Source organism: Scylla paramamosain, chromosome 28 (assembly GCF_035594125.1).
Source record: "Scylla paramamosain isolate STU-SP2022 chromosome 28, ASM3559412v1, whole genome shotgun sequence".
NCBI lineage: Eukaryota > Metazoa > Arthropoda > Malacostraca > Decapoda > Portunidae > Scylla > Scylla paramamosain.
Genome location: NC_087178.1, coordinates 13,934,751 through 13,939,750, shown reverse-complemented (window position 1 = coordinate 13,939,750; position 5,000 = coordinate 13,934,751). Strand labels below are relative to the sequence as shown.

At 39.3% G+C, this 5,000-nt stretch overlaps 1 protein-coding gene across 2 annotated transcripts in view; it reads right to left on the bottom strand.

The window, feature by feature from the left end:
- The window catches only part of LOC135114962 (hemicentin-2-like), a 96,083-nt gene that overhangs the window by 90,798 nt on the left and 285 nt on the right, over nt 1-5,000 (bottom strand). For both annotated transcript variants that reach the window (XM_064031283.1, XM_064031282.1), the window contains exon 1: nt 3,594-5,000. This exon is cut by the window's right edge. The gene's annotated coding sequence lies outside the window, so the exon portion shown is untranslated. The remainder of the gene's footprint in view (nt 1-3,593) is intronic.

The following is a 5,000-nucleotide window of genomic DNA, read 5'->3' as shown; positions in this document are numbered from 1 at the left end:
TGTTACTACTACTACTACTACTACTACTACTACTACTATTACTACTATCATTACTACTATTACTATTACTACTACTGCTACTACTGCCACTACTACTACTACTACTACTACTACTACTACTACTACTACTACTACTACTACTACTACTACTATCACTATCACTACTACTAGTCCTACTACTGCTGCTGCTACTGCTGCTACTACTCCTACTTCTACAACTACCACTTCTACTACTCCTACTACTACTACTACTATTACTAACTATGTCACCCAGAAAATCCATCTCTCTGTTAACTCTTACTAATAATATATGAAAAAGGCGGAAATGTGCCGTAGACGAAATAAAACCTTGGCAACATTATCTGTAAATTTTAAACGGGAAATTTTTGGAAGGGTTTCAGTAGGAGAGAGAGAGAGAGAGAGAGAGAGAGAGAGAGAGAGAGAGAGAGAGAGAGAGAGAGGAGAGAGAGAGAGAGAGGAGGAAAAGTAAAATAAATAAAAAAATAATAAAAATAAATAAATAAATCATCCTGAACTTACCTACTTGCTTGGATGAGCTTCAGAATACGTACTGATTACAAAATATGTATAATTATGTACTGATCCAAAGGCTACGTATTCCCGCCCCCTCAAAAAGAACGAAAGAAAAAATAAAAAACATAACTTTTATTCGTGGGTAACTTTGTGCAGCTGTCTTGTAGAGGGTGAGACAAACAGACTGCCCGATGCATACACTCACAGATAATAAGAAAAAAAAGAAATAAGTAGTGTAAAATAAAGTAAATAAAAGAATCATGAACATATAATCTCAAATTGACTGGTGTAATGATACATGATATTGAAAAAAAAAATGATGATAATGATGATGATGATAGCGATGGTGAAAATGATAATGATAACAGTAATAATGACAGTAATAATGACAGTATTGATAATAATAACAATGATAATAATGATAATAATAACAATAATAATAATAATAATAATAATAATAATAATAATAATAATAATAATAATAATAATAATAATAATAAAAATACCGGTAATAATACATGATTTAATATTAATACGCGTAAACATAGAGAAATACGTAAACAAATATAACACACACACACACACACACACACACACACACACACACACACACACACACACACACACACACACACACACACACACACACGATATTAATTAATGACACAAAACATGATCAATAAAACATCCAGAAAATTATGGTAGCAATTTTAATTTTCCACACACACACACACACACACACACACACACACACACACACACACACACACAACACACACACACACACACACACACACACACACACACATGAAGGGTAAAAATTAGGTCCTAACTTCTGTCCCAAAATGTATTATAGATGAAAATAATTAGTTTATATATATATATATATATATATATATATATATATATATATTATATATATATATATATATATATATATATATATATATATATATATATATATATATATATATATAAATATATAATATATATATATATATATATATATATATATATATATATATATAATATATATATATATATATATATATATATATATATATATATATACTATATATATATATATATGTATATATATATGTTATAATATATATATATATATATATATATATATATATATATATATATATATATATATATATATATATATATATATATATATATATATATATATATATATATATATATATATATTGTTTAGTGTGAGGCTGGGAAGGGATGGGAAGGGAAGGGAAGGGGAGGGATTGAAAGGTAGAGGGAAAGGAAAGGATATGAAGGGACGGGAAGGGAAGGAAAAGGAAGGGAAGGGAAAGGAAGGAAAGGGAAGGAAAGAAAAAGGGAAATTAAGATGAAGGAAAAGCAGGAACGAAAGACAGAACATGGAAGAGAGGGGAAGGAAACAAACAAAAAGAAAGGAGATAAATAAAGTGAATTAAAGGAAAGGGAAAGAAAGGTTGATGAAAGGTTGGAAAAGGAAGAGCAGCAAAGGGAGAGGAAGAGAAAGGGGTATGAAGGGAAGGGAAGGGAAGGGAAGGGAAGAGAGACACACACAAACTTTGCCTATGATGGATGTGATGGATGAGAAGTTGAATATTGGAACTGAAAATGTGAGAAGGGGTGGTGATGGAAGAGCAGGAGGAGGAGGAGGAGGAGGAGGAGGAGGAGGAGATGGTGGTGGCAGTAGTGGTGGTGGTGGTGGTGGTGGTGATGGTGGTGGAAAAAGAGAGAGAGAGAGGAGAGAGAGAGAGGAGAGAGAAGAGAGAGAGAGATGAGAGAGAGAGAGAGAGAGGAGAGAGTGAGAGAGAGAGAGAGAGAGAGAGAGAGGAGAGAGAGAGATGAGAGAGAGAGAGAGACGAGAGAGAGAGAGAGAGAGAGAGAGAGAGAGAGAGAGAGAGAGAGAGAGAAGGGGTTAGGGATATGGGAAGTGAATACAGAATGAAATGATGGAGGCGGAGGAGGGGAGAGAGAGAGAGAGAGAAGAGGATGAGAGAAGACAGAGAAAATACAAATGCTATTGTTCTCTTCTTCCTCTTCTTTCTCCTCTTCTTCCTCCATTTGCTTATTTCTTTGCATTTCTCTATTATCTTCCTTTGTCCTTTCTCTTATTTTCTCCTCTTCTTTTTTTCTTTACCTCGCCTCCTGTTCCTCTTCCTTCCCTCTTCCTAGTATTTTTTTCCTTCGATTTTCATTCTCTCCCCTTCCTCTTCCTTCTTCCTCCTTTATTCTTTTCCTCCTTCTATTACTATTCGAAAATGGTGAAGAGTTTTTGTTTTTACAGTAAAGCGTCCTCCTCCTTCTCTCCTTCTACTCCACAACAACAACATCTTCATCAAAAATTGTCCAAACTCCTGAAAAACCTCCACATTTACCCGCCACCTGAGGGGAAGTGAGAGGAGAGAGAAAGAGGGGGGAGGAGAAAGTGAGGGGAGGGAGAGGGGAGTCACGAGCCAGGTGTCACAGGGGACCAGGTGAGGACATGGACAGGTAAATAAATCAAAGGGAAAGGGGAGCGCGTGAGGGGAAATCTGGAGCAAAGACGTGAGGTGAAAATGGTAGGTTTTGAAGGGTAGGGGAGAGAGGAGGGGGAAGAGAGGGCAAGAGAGAGGGGAAATTAGGATCACTCGGGAATGCCAGAGGGGAGAATAGGAGTAGACGAGGTTTTGAGTGCAATCATCCCCTCCTCTCCTTTTCCCTTCCCTTCTCATTTCCTCCTTTCTTTACTCCCCTCTTTCCCCCTCTTTCCCTCTCCCTACACACCCCCTCTTTTTCCAATTCCTATGTTCATTTCCGTGCTCGTTCTCCTCTTTCTTTTTCCCATTTTCTTCTTTCTTTTATTCTTCCTCACTCACTACCCTGCTCCTTTCCCTTTTTATTCCTTTTTTGTTTCCTTCCTTCCTTCCTTCCTTCCTTTTGGCCTTCGTGATACTCCCCCCCCTTTCTTTCTCTCTCTCTCTCTCTCTCTCTCTCTCTCTCTCTCTCTCTCTCTCTCTCTCTCTCTCTCTCTCTCTCTCTTTCTCTTTCTCTAGCAAAATACTTACTTCTCTTCATCTCCATAGCTCCAGTCGCCTTCCCCACCAGGAGAACCAAGACCACAAGAAGCCTTTCCATGCCACCTTCAGGCGCAGGGAAGAGCGAAGCAGCGGCGTAGAGCAGAGAAACTTCAGTATATTTCTTCTCCTTAGGTAGCAGACGCCCTTGGGTTCCTTTTAGTAGATTTTCAGTGCCTGCAGGGGGCGCACACGGCAGGAAGTTAAGGGAATGTTCGGTATGTCCTTATAAGATGGTGCAGACGGGGGGCGGATCACGGGAGCGCTTGGTATGTTCTTGGATGAAGTACAGATGAAGGGGAAGCCAAAAGGGATGTTCAAGGTGCTCTGGTAACAAAGAACACGTGTATGGGTGAAGGGAAGGCTAATTTGCTTTTTCTATACCTTCGAATTGCCGAACAAGCGGTGAGGGATGAAGGGAAAGGCTCCTTGTAATGTCGAACAAAAGGACAAAGTGAACAGATGAGTGGCAGACTCCTACGCTCGATCTAGCGGACAGCTGGTGTATCGATGAAGGGGAGCCTTCTTGTAACCTCAGTTCCAGTCACGAGGATGGTGGCTATGAGAGACACGCCGAGCCAACCTTCTTTAGAGTAAAGTCCAGAACGCAATACTGACGAAGGTAACACTGCACAACCTCGCCAGCAGTCCCGCCTCGCGCAAAACAGCAGGGGTAGTTCAGTGAGGGTATGGCAGCGAGGAGCACACTTGGCTGCAGCTTTACGACTACTGCTGGAGCACCGGAGCGAAGCAGCACACCCGTAACATTCACCGCAGGAGGGAAACAACAACTCTGACATTAGGGAAGGGAGGAAATAAGATGGAAGCGGGCTATGACTCCGAAGATGCGAAATAAAAGAGGAAATATACGAGTCGCAGGAGAATAATAAACAAATAAAAAAAACAAAAGGATTAACAAACAAAACTAAAAACGAAAATTTAAATCCTCACTCGTAGAACTGTATGAAAAAAATAGAGTAAGTGTGTGTGTGTGTGTGTGTGTGTGTGTGTGTGTGTGTGTGTGTGTGTGTGTGTGTGTGTGTGTGTGTGTGTGTGTGTGTGTGTGTGTGTGTTTTTTAAAGAAGACAGATGAATAAAAATGCCAATATAACGAAGGATGAGCGAAAAATGCAGCTAAGAATCTCAGACAGGAGAACAGACCGACGGACAGACACGAACATATAGACAGAGAAGATCAGACATGAAAAAAAAATAAATAAATAAATACATAGATAAAATAATAATAAAAAAACAATAATAATAATAAAAAAAAAAGAAACACATCCTGTCTGCTCTTCCCTTCCCTCCCAGGCCATCAAATCTGCCTGTTGCGCATCACCACCACCACCACCACCGCCACCACCACCACCACCATTACTACCAACACCACTGCCACCA